The 14,028-nt window shown below is 44.6% G+C and overlaps 1 pseudogene; it reads right to left on the bottom strand.

The window, feature by feature from the left end:
- Positions 1 to 6,298: 6,298 nt before the first annotated feature.
- On the bottom strand, positions 6,299 to 7,601 carry LOC147696910 (uncharacterized; annotated as a pseudogene).
- Positions 7,602 to 14,028: the final 6,427 nt, after the last annotated feature.

The following is a 14,028-nucleotide window of genomic DNA, read 5'->3' on the forward strand; positions in this document are numbered from 1 at the left end:
TCCCTAACCCCCCAGGCGAATAATTTAGCCGGCGTAATGTACAGGTTGAGCACCGTTTTATAATGCTGGGCCCGCAAGTTTGAGGTTTAAGATCTTTTTGTTCAAGTGCAGAGCCAGGTCAACATCCACATCAGGTTTTCCCAATTTCCTAGCCCAAGCTACTTCTATCTTATCCAAATCATCTTGAATTCCCCCCAGAAATATATTATATATTACCTTAATCTTCTTACAGCCCCTGGTCAAGACATCTAACCGAGGGAAATTTTCCGGTGGCGGTGGTTTAGGTCTAAATACCTTAAGGGACCGTATAATTTGGCCATACACAAACCAGTGATTAGCTGGTATTCCAAAACCTACTTTGCAAGACATCAAAACTTGCTACCCCTTCTGCCTCCATAATATCCCGAAATGTCTTGATGCCCATCCCCCTCCAAACCTTCAAAGTACTATCCACCCCCATCTGAGAGAAAAGGCTAGAGTTACATATGTGTAGGTAATAATTAACTTTGGGTATGTTGAAGGCCTTCACACTAGCTTTCCAAACCTGCCAGGCCCCATCCAAAATCTTGAATCTGGCCTTCTTGTAAAATCTCCAGTCAACTTCGCACAGCATTAAACCCAAAGCTTTCCTTCCTAACAATAATTCAAAGATAGAAGGTGGCTACTGGGGTTCACTGCTTACTTCGCCTGAACTTGACTCTAACTGAAAGAGCACAGACATTTGTGCCAATAGGCAGGTCCAGTGATATAATCTTAAATTGGGTAAGGCCAGTCCTCCATTCTCCCTTGGAAGAGACATCATATTAGTAGAGCGCCTGATCTTCCCAAATTGCCAAATAAATCTAATAAACACAGATTCTAGATTCTTTTCTCCTCCAGGAATAAGGGTATGGCCCGAAAGAGGTACAACACCTTAGGAAACATTGACATTTTAACAGCGTTTTACCTCCCTATCAGAGAAAGGTGTAACACATCTATTCTTCTCAAGTCAGCCTCTATAGTTCTGATAAGTGGGATATAATTTTCTTCTACTGTTTTACCAGCAGAAGCATTAATTCTAACACCTAAATAAGTAGCTGCTTCCACAAATCTAGAATCTGATTTAACTATATTATTGGTGCATATTATCTGCGTCTTAGATTCATTGAGCAAGTAACCAGGTCGCCCACCAAAACGCTTGGCGAGATCAGACAATGCCAACATTGCCTGCTGAGGGTTGATAGTAAGGACCGCAAGGTCATCCGCATAAGCCAGGATTTTATTTTCATAACCATTTAAAACCACTGGCCTAATCCTGGGACACCTTAGTATTACCTGAATAAAAGGGTCTATATAAAGGGAGAACAGGATCGGGGAGCACGGGCAACCTTGGCGGGTTCCTCTCTTTAAAGCAAATAATTCCGACTTCTCAACCATAACAGTCACTCTTGCAACGGGATTCGAATACATTGCCTTGAGCGCTCTGATAGTTTTGTCCCCGAAACCTCGCCCTGCCAGAATACCCCAGAGAAAGCTCCAGGCCACACGATGGAAAGCCTTCTCTGCGTCAAGCAGGATCATGGCCATCCCCCCTCCCGTGGCAACATGGGCATCGAAGAGAGCTATAGCCCTGCTAGTATGATCTGTGGTACCACGCCCTGGAACGAACCCATGTTGCCAAGGGGAGACGAGACCGCCAATGATCCTGTCCAATCTTATATCCCAAATCTTTGATACAGCTTGGTATCTGCATTTATCAGAGAGATTGGTCGATATGACCCTGGGTTATCGCTTGGTTTCCCCTTTTTGTGAAAAACTATAATATTTGATTCTTTCCAAGAATCTGGGATCAACCCTGAACAAAGTATCCCTTTGAAGAGATCCACAAGAAGCAAAATAATCTGATTCAACACGTTTATACACCCCCAAAGGTAGACCATCGGGTCCGGCTGCCTTCCCCGAGGCTAGCTCCTGTAATGCAAATTTGACCTCCATCTAAGTGATATCCTTGTCCAATTCCCCTTTTGCTAAATCGTCCAGGCATGGGCCTGTATCCCAACTGTCTTCCCCCTGGGCTCCATCACATTCTTCCTCTTCATACAATCTCTGGTAAAAGTTTCTAGAAATCTGTAAAATCTCCTTGGCCTCTGTGTGCACCTCACCACTCTCGACTATCTTTGTAATTGTATTTTTTGATTTTTCCTGCCTTATGCAAAGTGCAAGGGCTCTACCTGCATGTTCTCCGGTTTCGTATCGTTTAGCTCTGGTAGCTTGATACTCACCAATTGCCTTCTGGGTAACTATTTTCTGTAATTCTGCCTTAATGGCCTGAAGCGTCGAATGACTCTCACTACCATCCCTTCCAAGGGCAATTACCTTAATGTGTTCTTCTTCTGCAGCAGTTAACTTCTCCGAAAGCTGCTCTACCACCTTCCTATCTTCTTTTCTAAGCTTAGCTGAAAAACTAATTGATTCCCCCTTTAAAGATACTTTAAAAGTCTCCCAGACAATATTACGAGATGCGCTATATCTATTTGCAGCAAAAAACACTCCAGTCCACTTCGTAATATGAGCTACAAATCTTTTATCCTCCAGTAATCTCCTTTCAAATGACCAGGATGTCCTTTGCCTTTCAACCATAGTCCTTTCATAAGTATTTACCAACGGATTATGGTCCCAAATCGTCCTCGGTAATTTAGATATACCAAATTTATTAATTTCTGATGCAGAAATGAACAAAAGTCCAATTTAGTATGCTTCTGAAAGGGGTTAGAGAAGTAAGTGAAACCAGGGTTCTGGGGCTCCTTAGACCCCCATACATCCATTAATCCAAGTGACCCCATGAGGGATTTTATTGCCCTGAAGACTCTCGGTTTTCGCCCTGCATAATTTACCTTATCGTTCCATTCAGCTGAGGTGTTTAAATCTCCACACATTATTAAAGGTGTGGGCCAGCTAACTAATTCAACTTCCAAGAAGTAATACATTTTCGGGTTGTCTTCATTGGGTCCATGGACCACACATATAGTATACCCCATTTCCATTTCAGCGATAGCCCATCTACCGCAGCTATCTACCTTAACCTGTTTAACCCCTCCCAGCGACTTCCTGACTAGAATTGCAACACCCCTAATAGTCTAGGATTGTGACGAACAAGCGACCAACTCAAAACCATTAAGGAATAAACGGTTCCTCTTTGCCCATGGAAGGTGGGTCTCTTGAAGAAATAGAAAATCAATTTGATTAAATTTCACGAAAAACGCCAATCTTTGACGTTTCTTCCAATCGTTTAATCCTCCCACATTCAGTGTACATATTCTAACGTTTGCCATCCTGGCAATTACCTTGACCTACAGTAGAATCCTGAGCCTCCTTTCCCCTGACTTTTGATAAGCATATCTTTAATCCGGATTTACCCAAAATAACAACATTGCACCATTTCATCCAATTTTCTTGTTTAACCCAACCAAGCCCACCGTCCCCCTCCTCCCCCCTCCTGCCTGAGCCCCCCATGCCACCCCGCTACAACCCAACCCCTCCAGTAGCACCCCCTTACTCTGTGAGGCGCACAGACCTAGTCTATGCATATGATGAGCGTGCAGTGAGTTTGCGGTGAGGACAAAGTTAACCAAAAATCAGTTGCTACCAACTCCGTGGAGCCCAAACAAAATAACATCTAACCAAGCTTCACACTAAGAGGCCATGTCCCGACTATGGTTCATTTCATAGAACAGTTTTATACCATTGAATTGGGCTAATTACTCAAACTATCAAGGTACTCTTTAGCCTTAATTTCTGAGGCGAAAAACAGCGTTTTCCCATCATTAATAATTTTTAACTGCGCTGGGTTTATCAGAAAGGCTTGGAGTTTTCTGTCCTGAAAGGGCTTGATCATGCCCCTGAGGCACCAATGCCTCTCCACGGTCGCGTGGCAGAAGTCCTGGCGGACGACGAAAGATACCCCATCACTGCTTCTCCTGGCGTCTGGTCTGGCCCGATCTGCGATTGCCTGTCGCAAAATAAAGTTTCCAAGGAAGATCAAAACTGCCCTGGGTTTATCCCCTTCTTTGACATTCCTTTGTACTTTAAAAGGTGTACGATGCACTCTCTGCAGCTCATTTGACCAATCCGAACTGGACAGTTCCGGAAAGGCTTGTTGAAAGAGCTTGATAATATATGCCCTTATGTCAGAGCCCTCGACCCCCCTCTTGGATTCCCAAGACCCTCAGGTTGTTTCTTCTGAGCCTATTTTCCATCTCCTTAAGCTTCCAATGAATGTCCAACACCTGGGAGCATTGGGCTTCGACCTTAGATACAGCATCAGCTACCTCCGTTTCAGTAGACCCCACCCGCTCCTCCAAATTTGACACCCTGTCCCCTGTATTAACACAAACCTTAAAGAGTTTCCGCACCACGCACTGCATTTTCCTCATAGCAGCCTGCGATTTGCGGTTATCTTGTTGCGTCTCCTCTATATGGGCTAATATTTCTTGGTGTATTGTTTCCAAAAGGGACATTTGGGCGTGATCCTCCCTCGGGATACCCTGTAGTGGTAGGACAGCTGAGTGGTCCCAGCTCAGTTCCCATTGTATAGGTGCTTGCCCTCTTGCTGCCACTGAGGATTTTAGCACGGTTGCTGGCTGATCAACTGCCAGTAGATCCAGCTCGGGGTCACTGTCTGAGTCCAGACTTAAACTGTGTTCCTCCTCATCCTCTGGCCACTCTGCTCCTTCTGAAACTGAGTAAAAGGCTTCACTCTGGTCTTTCTCCTTGTCAGGATCGCCTCCGCTGGCTGCGCTACCTTCGGCCCAACCCAATTCAGGCCCCACGGGGTCCGTATTAACCGCCCCTGTAGTCTGCGATGTAGAAATAACTGTCACCCCCAGCATCCTGAGACAAAGACTGGGAGCCCTCCGCTAGTTGTTTCACCTGGGGACACACATTGCTCCCGACATTTCCTCCATTGCTTAATGTATCTACTGCTGGGGTTGCTACCTCTGCTAGCCTTACATTTCCACCCGAGGATTCCGTTTCAGACCCCAAGCTGACAAGTTCTAAAAGAGGGGCAGGATTGTTAGAAGCATCCGCTGAAGATACCAAAGACCCTGTCTCTTGGGGTAGCTGTGGGGTTAGATCGCCCCCCGAGTCTTTGATCACTTTCTCCTTACCCGCTTTATTGAACAAGTCTTTTATGGAGGCGGTGGCTTGTCGAATCTTAGGGGCCCCATGCTGCTTCTTCCTTTGTTGTTGCGCCAGGGGGACTCCTTCGCCCCGTACGTCCTCCGTTTTTTCAGCTTCAATCTCTTCCTGTGGGCGTTTTTTCCTCTGATAACCAGCCTTGGATCCCTGGTTCACTTTCGGGCCATCTCTTTCCCCGTTGCCCTCCTCCTTTGTCGAGGCACACGTCGGTCTCCTTGACTGCGGCAGCACTCCGCTCCAAAATCCGCTCCGCACAGCTGCCTCCCTGTCTGACTCCGCCCTCCCAACCACTGCAGCGGCCTCGGCTGGGGGAGAGAGTCTCCAGTGCTCGAGCCAACGCCCGGAGAAGCTGCCTCGCTGATCCTCGACACGTAAGTGCCGTCCACATTTCACTCTGAGCCTCGTGAATAATCCTGTTAGTGCTGTGAATTGCCGGGCGGGCTCCTGGGATTCCGCTATACAGCCATCAGGCTCCTACTGTGATGCGTCCTCACTGCAGCTCTGCACCAGCCACATTAAGCAGCTGCCATCTTGCCTCGTTTTTCTCTTTTCCTCAGAATTTAGTAAATGAACACAGACTTCCTTAGCTGCTTCAAATCCAGGGTTTTTTTTTACTCTCAGATAGATGAAGTGGTTCTTGGATGCCTTGCTAATATATGGTACAAAAGGGGTTGGTGATAGACGGAGCTTCTGAATCAATCAGACACTCACACCCAGTCAAGAGATCTGGGTTTAATCCATCACCGTTCTTTAGCCCACTCTGCCACCCCAGTTCAGACATGGCTATATGCAAATCAGTCTGACCCTGTGCCTCATGGGAACAGTGCAGCCCGAACTGCTAAACCATGTCTTCCTTGGACCGGAAACAAGGTTCCGAGGACCGTTTTGTTTTGTGTTAGTTTTGTGGCAAAGACTTTTATTAAGTGCTTAAAAGTTTGCGATACATAGTTTTCAAGGAAGTGGTACCTCCCCCTTAGGGAAGGCAGTCCACTTTAACTTTTTAATCATTGCAGATAAACATTTACAAGTCGTCAGATTGGCGTTCAAAATTGTCTGCAGATAGCGTTTGCAGGTTTTAATGGGGCCACTTTAAAGAGTCCAGTGGGGCAGGGGGGGGGTGTTACAGTTCTTCCTCTTCCTCACTTTTCTGCTTGTCCATGGCTGCATAGTCTTTAAGCAGGCTGAGCACCATTCTGCGGCACCCTTCTCGGTTCACCACCTCTCCATTGGTCACCAGGCGGGTCCTGGCGAACAGGAGAATGTCTTTAATACAGCAAAGGAGCCTCCAGCACCCCTGGATAGCTTCCTCGTGTGTGTCCCTGGAAACAGCCCGTACATCATGGACTGTTCAGTAATGTTCTCGTAGGGGATGAGGGCTAGCAGTTCTTGGCGTAAGACAGCCCGTAGTCTCTGGACAAAGGGGCAGGCCCAGAAGAGATGGTGTGCAGATTCCTCTACGGGGCATCCCCTTGGACAGTTCCTGTGCGGGCACAGGCCTCTGCTGTGCATGAAGGACCTTACTGGCAGGCCCCCTTCACAGACATCTATGCTATGTCCTTGTGTCTGTTTGTCAGACTTGGGGAGGATACATTCTCCCACACGTGCGCTGCCGTTGCTGGGGGCAGATCGCTTACTGGTTCGGTGGTGTCCCTGGTCCTGATCAGTTTGCGGATTGTCTTGGGCTTCCGAAGGCAAGGGATGACACAGTTTAGCCCAAATTCACCCACAAACTTTTCCACCTCCCTGTAGTACCATGGTAGGTCCCAGTTGAAAGTTACTGCATTTTCCCACTTATCCCATCCCAGCCATCTCCACACCGGGAGGAGGAAAATGCGGAAGACTTAGTAGGCAGAGTGGTCCTTGTTCATATTTAACAGAGTTATTCGGACGCAGCCACACACAAAGAAAGCCCTGAGGATTGTTGGGATGTCGGGGACTGCCTTCCCCCCTTTGCGGTGCTCCATGTGCATGACCGACCGTTTCACTCTGTCCATCTTTGAGTGCCAGATGAAGTGGAACACCATGCTGTTTATGGCCCGTGCTACGTTGGCCAGGAGTGGCCAGGCCTGTGTCACATATTGCAGCACGGGCAGGGCGTCGTTCCTGAGCACCAGAGCCTTCCCCTCAATGCTCAGGTTTCTCAGGCTCCAGAGACCCAGTTTCTGCTTCACCTTGGCCAAGCGATCGTTCCAGCTCTTTGCTGCTGCCCCTGGTCCTCCAAACCAGATGCCGAGGATGTTCATCAGTCCTGCCTCGATGGGGAAGGGGAGAGGCTCGTTGCAGAGGTCCCATCGCCCGAAGAGTTTGGCCTGCGACTTGTCCACGTTGATTCTCGCCCCTGATGCCTTTCCGAAGTCTGTGCACGCCTCCAGCAGGGATTTGACTGATTCTCCATCCACGCAGAAGAGGGTGACATTGTCCATGTACAGCGAACACTTGACCTCCTTCTTCGCGTTGCCGGGTGTCTGGATCCCTCTGATGTTCTTCAGCCCGGCTTGCTTGAATCCAGTGGCAAAGTGAGCAAGGGACTCACGTCTGAGCATACCCTGCCACACTTATGGCGGCCAAAAGCGGTACAAAAGGGGTTGGTGATGGACAGAGCTTCTGAATCAATCAGACACTCACACCCAGTCAAGAGATCTGGGTTTAATCCATCACCGTTCTTTAGCCCACTCTGCCACCCCAGTTCAGACATGGCTATATGCAAATCAGTCTGACCCTGTGCCTCATGGGAACAGTGCAGCCCGAACTGCCAAACCATGTCTTCCCTGGACCGGAAACAAGCTTCCGAGGACGTGTTTCTGGCATTCTGCAATTTTCACCCCGAGTGTGCTGGGTATACTCTGACGTGAGTCCCAGGCTCTCCACACCACTGGAGTCAAGCTATCCAGGCTGAAGAAGGCTGATAGCCAGAACCCGGTCCTTGGATGCTTGATTCCGGTCTGGGAAAGACATGGCTTGGTAGTTCGGACTGGACTGTTCCCATGAGGCACAGGGTCAGAGCTGATTTGCATATAGCCAGTGTCTAACCCAGGGTGGTGTGGAGTGCAAAAAAATGATGGATTTAGGCCCAGATCCTTGTACTGGGGTGAATGTATGACATTGTTCTACATTCTGTCCATCAACTGTGTTTTTTGCTAATATATGGGGCGTACCAAGACTAGGAAGTATTCATTCTGAGACGATCCTCTTTGGTTTAATTAGAATATTTCTGTGCCTTCTCTAAAGACATTTTGTTCTGTCCACCAATAGATATTCGCTGCCTTACAACCATTGCCAGAGGGGCACGGACATCAGATCCAGCCTGGGGAGTCAGCACCAGTCTAGCTTGAAGCCAAGGTGAAGATAACCAGCACATACGTTGCTGCCAACTAGGACCTCAGTGAAAGCCAAAGCACCTGGATGTGAAATGTGTACCACTGTCTTGTGTGAAAGACGGGGTCACAAATCAGAAAGGAGAAATTGTGGATCTAGTTGTTGATGCCCAGCTGAGAGTCACAGACCGACCAGAACAGCGAGGAGGCTTTGCTTGAGGTGACCCCTTTTTTTTTTTAAACAAGGGTTGCTTCAGAGATCCTAGTATCAGGCCTCCTGAATCCTGGTGCCAAAGTGATTGCAAGTTTGCACCTTTGTTGATCAAGAGATACCTAGGCATACTGGATAATTTGTGGCCCCAACAAAGGAGCAGTGTGCCAACAGAGCAAAACAGAAGTTAGGGAAGGACTTGAGTTTAGGGTACAGGTGCTGTCTCTCTGGTGCCTGTTAGATCAAAGTGAAGAAAACTGGTGCACTGCCTGAGACACTGGACAAGGATCGTTGAAAGACTTTTCTTCTTAAACTGGGCTGTGATTCCTGATTTGCGAGTTGGCAGCTCCACCGTGGGAACAACAAGAGACTTCCTGTGAGACACAAACGGACACAGGGTGAAGTCTCCCCTCTGGCCCCCCTCTGGCTGGTTGTACAGCGGATTCAATTACTCAAGGGCGACTTCTTTTTTTGTTAGTAATGTACTCTTTTGGTCGCCCCATTTTTGAGGAGGAACAGCCCTTTGCGGCTCCTCGTCCTAACTCCTATGGGCCTTTGTGGTCCTCCTGGTCCCCCGGAACCAAGATTGTTTTTGAATACATTGATTGATACTCTAGCCCTCATAAAAGGAACACTAGAAAAGTCTATTGAAAATGTTTTTACTAGATGGTTCTAGGATTTGCTTTTTGCTTAGGGCTGGAAAAAAATAATAATTCTGTTTGTGATAAGTCATTACTCTCTCCTACTATCTGAATGCCCTGTTCCTCTTGTACTTCTGCTTATACCTTATATATACCCACTTAATGAAATGTTTAGAATAAAAATGCCCACCTAGCAATGAATTAGGATATTGATACATTTATGAGAATCAATGTACAAAATAGTGTTCCTACTAGATCATAGGAATATCTTTAGCTCATGCTAAAAGGACTATCTGTTAAAGATTGCAGGAATCTGTTAGCATGTGCCGAAAGCCATTTTGTACTTGGCAGCCATTTTAGTTAGCCATGTGCTTTATCCCTCTTCCAGAGCCTTGCACACGCTCAGAGGGGCCTAGATAGTGTAATGCACCTGCTCCTAGAATAGAACTGTCGGGCTATTCTTGCTGATGTAAGGAGAAATATCTCTCCCCCCACTTTATTGAGCAACCAAATCTTGTATATCCAGATTATTAATTTTCTATGCTGGTATGTGTCTGAACCTCCCCTTGATTTTATGCTGACTAATGTAACCTATGCATATATAAGGCCCTTGTTCTCTGTACTCCTTAGACTGTCTCATACAGTGGCCTGAGGGTTCTGTGTGATGCAGTCTCCCTCATGTGAGGTTATTAAATATGTTATTTTTATATTACAGCTTCTGTGCCAATCTCTTCTTTGTTGGTTTAAAAAGACCAGGTGTATCTGTGAACCCCTTAGGAGGTTTATATTTCTTCACCAGGAGCACGGGCGCCTCAAAAGCTTTCAGACCGGAGTCAGTCCAAATCACTTTCCTGGGCTGCTTCCTGGAAGTCAGCTCTGTCAAGGGTGCAACAATGTTGCCATACACCTTGACAAACCTCTGGGAAAGATTTATGAATGAACCCGATTAGAGTGGCCAGATGCTTTACCTCTTGTTCTGATGGGACTCAGAAGCATTCCAGACAGAAAAACAGGCTTGAGTCCTCATAAAATACTCATGGGAAGAGCAATGAGGCAGGCATGGGTGCCAGGTCATACATTGATTAATATATCTGATGACTTAGTACTAGAGTACTGCAAAGAACTGGCTGACCAAGTGCGTTCTATCTCTCATTTTTAAAATGTACAAAAACACTCAAAAAGATCGTCTTTATGAAGGTTTATTCATGGGAGAAGTCTCAGGAATGCATGTAGATCCAAAGGTAATCATGAAGTGCCAGTAAAACATTCTGACAAGAATCACAAGTGTATTGACATTCTAAAACATTAAAGAGACATAGCAAGGATAATGTAACACATCTTTCCTTCTAAGAAAAAAAAAAAAATAAGTATAATTGAAACACATATTCAAACAAAGAAAGCAGCATAATAGTTACAACATATAATCATTGAGCTTAACAGGCTTTACAATAATCCTCCCAGATAATCTCCTTGAACATGGAGAAGATGTTCCAGTTGACACGGTTGGTGAAGTAGAAACATTAGGTGATACCACATTAGGATTGGATTTGATTGTAGGAGAATCTCCTGGATTGGGTTTGGATGTGGAAACATCACAGTTCCTATTTAACCATAACTTGCGTTCTAATTCATTGCATAAAACAACATTACACACATTCCACTTGCGACCATCATCCAACAGAACACAATTTCCCATAACTTCCAACACCCTTTTTGGATGAGACCATTTAGAAGAACCATCCTTAGACAAACCAAAACGGGACGATCTCACAATATCACCAATAAGAAAAGATCTCTCCACCCTCTTAATTCTACTGTTGTGTCTATCAACATATTTCTGTTGATACACATGCATTCTGTCACCCAGACTCTTTTTAAGAACAGGACTAGAGGCATTAAGCATCCAAGCGGGGGTTACCTTATTGCCAGCAGAACGCCCTTTAAGAAGATGGAAAGGTGATATCAAAGTTGCAGAATGTGGAGTATTGCGGTAGCTCCAAATCATATCTTTGACGGCAAGTTTGCAATCAGTACCCTCAAATGCAGCCAATTGTAAACACTCCTTCAATACTCGGTTGAATCTCTCAACCATGCCGTTCTCTCTAGGGCAATAAACAGCGGTGGTTAAGTGTTTCACACCACACGAACGTAAATAAGCTTGAAATTCATTGGCAACAAATTGTGGACCATTGTCAGTGGTGATGGTTTCAGGAACACCTTCCCTATGAAACAGTTCATCACAAAAATTGACAATATTAGAAGCTTTAATCTCCTTCACGAATGCCACTTCAGGCCACTTACTGTAATCCATTAAAACAATAGCGAATTTCCCAACAATATTCCCAAAACTAAACGGACCACAAATGTCCATAGCTAATCTCTGCCATGGTTTATCAGGAAACGCAACAGAACTAATGTGAGATTCTTGAGAAACATGAGATTTATCACTACATGTGCATGCTGGACAATTTCTGACACGTCTTTCCACATCTTTATCCATACCAGGCCACCAAAAATCACATCGGCACCTCCTTTTCATTCCGGACATTCCCGAATGACCCACATGAACAAGATCAAGCAATCTATCACGTAAACTAGATGGTACAACAAGTTTATCTGCCCTTCTGACTATACCTGTTTCTATATTATAAGAAAGTTCTGGCCACACAGTTTTATATTCAGATAGCTCACAATCGCTCCATGAGAAATTTTTGCATGGTGAGGTTAATCGTACAATTACCTCTTTCAAAATATGGTCATCTTCAACAGCTTTTTTCCAATCTATCTCATCAATGACACCACTACATACTTCTTGAATGGAAGCTACTGACCATTCCTCATCTTGGTCAGATGCGGAATCTTCACTACAAATAGGAAGACGGGATAAACAATCCACATTAACATTTTTAATGCCTGGTACATACTTCATAGAAAAATCATACTCTTGTAGTTTATAAATCCACTTCGCAATTCTAGGAGTAGCTTTCCCACCACCTTTGGTTGAAAATATATCAACAAGAGGTTTGTGGTCAGTTCTTAACTCAAAATTAGTGCCCCATACATAATTTCTAAAGTAATTTACTCCCCAGAAACAAGCAAGAGCTTCTTTTTCAATAACAGAGTACGATGGTTCAGCGCCCTTCAAAGTACGGGAAGCAAAAGCTACCACCCATTCCGATTTGTCCTTACCTTGCATCAAAACCGCACCTAAACCATATGCACTAGCGTCAACAACAATGATGGATTTCTTGTTGGGATCAAAAGGTTTGAGTGCAACAGCGTCTATTATCTCTTTTTTTACGTCTTGAAAAACTGATTGGCATTCAGAACTCCACACAAATGTAACACCTTTTTTCATTAAAGATCTTAAGCAAAAAACCTTGGAAGCAAAATTTTGCACAAATTTTGAATAATATTCCGCGAGCCCTAAAAATGAGCGAAGTTGGTCTTTGTCTGACGGAGATGGAGCATTCTTGATAGCATCTAATAGATTTTTCTTTGGTTTAACACCTTGTGCAGATAAAGTATGTCCTAAATACTCAATTTCATTAGTGGCAAATTTACATTTTTCAGCAGCCACCGTTAAACCTGCATTCTGAAGTTTAATTAATACATCATTCAAGATTTCATTATGCATATTTTTGTCTTCACCCCACACTAATACATCATCTTGAAAGACTAACATGTTAGGTATACCTTCAAGAACTCTAGTCATGACTCTCTGGAAGACAGCAGATGCAGAAGACAAACCAAAAGGCATTCTTAAAAATTGAAAATCTCCCTCTGGAGTAATGAAGGACGTTAAATGACGAGACTCAGGATGTAATTTTATCTGATGATAAGCATTTGACAAATCAATAGACGAAAAATACCTAGCATCTGACAGAAGCAACCATCTCGTTAATATTAGGTAAGGGATAGCGATCTACCCAAATATTCTTGTTTAAATCTCTTAAATCCACACACATGCGCAATTTTCCGTTGGGTTTTCATGCCAAAACTACTGGACTAAGCCAATCTGATGCCTCAATAGGTTCAATGATATTTTGTTGACACAAACGATTCAGTTCTACTTTAAGCTGGGATCTTAACACCAAAGGAACATTGCGTACTTTGTGGACAATGGGAGTGCAATCTGGTTTAAGAATAATACGATGTTCAAATTTCTTAAGACACCCTAATTTTGTACTGAATAAACTAGGAAATTTTTTGTGCCACTCTAACCCGGCATCATCTTGAGTTAGTAAAACTATATCAGACTCTCTTTTGTGCCAATTTGGAGATAATACAATTTTATCCGGATGATTGGGATCAAGAGTCATACCAAGATTCCATACTTCTTTCCATCCTAATAATGCTCTTCCTTTTTCTACAACATAGACAGTACCTGAAGTATTCCTGTCCTTGAAAATTATTTCAGATACAAAACATCCAATAACTGGTAATTTGATACCCAGATAACCTACAGGTGTTCTTTGAACAGTAGGTTTGCCACAAGCTTCCCACATATTTTTATCAATTATGGTATATAATGAACAGGAATCAGCCCAAAGAATTAACGTGTGACCGTTGATTATGATATCACACTTGGGAGGTTGAATTTAATCATCAACATGGTTGACCTCATTCCAAATAGGCATAACTTCTATGTCAGTATCGCTATCAGAGTGATTAAACTGATCAA

The sequence above is a fragment of the Lissotriton vulgaris genome, chromosome 8, assembly GCF_964263255.1.
Source record: "Lissotriton vulgaris chromosome 8, aLisVul1.2, whole genome shotgun sequence".
Lineage (NCBI taxonomy): Eukaryota > Metazoa > Chordata > Amphibia > Caudata > Salamandridae > Lissotriton > Lissotriton vulgaris.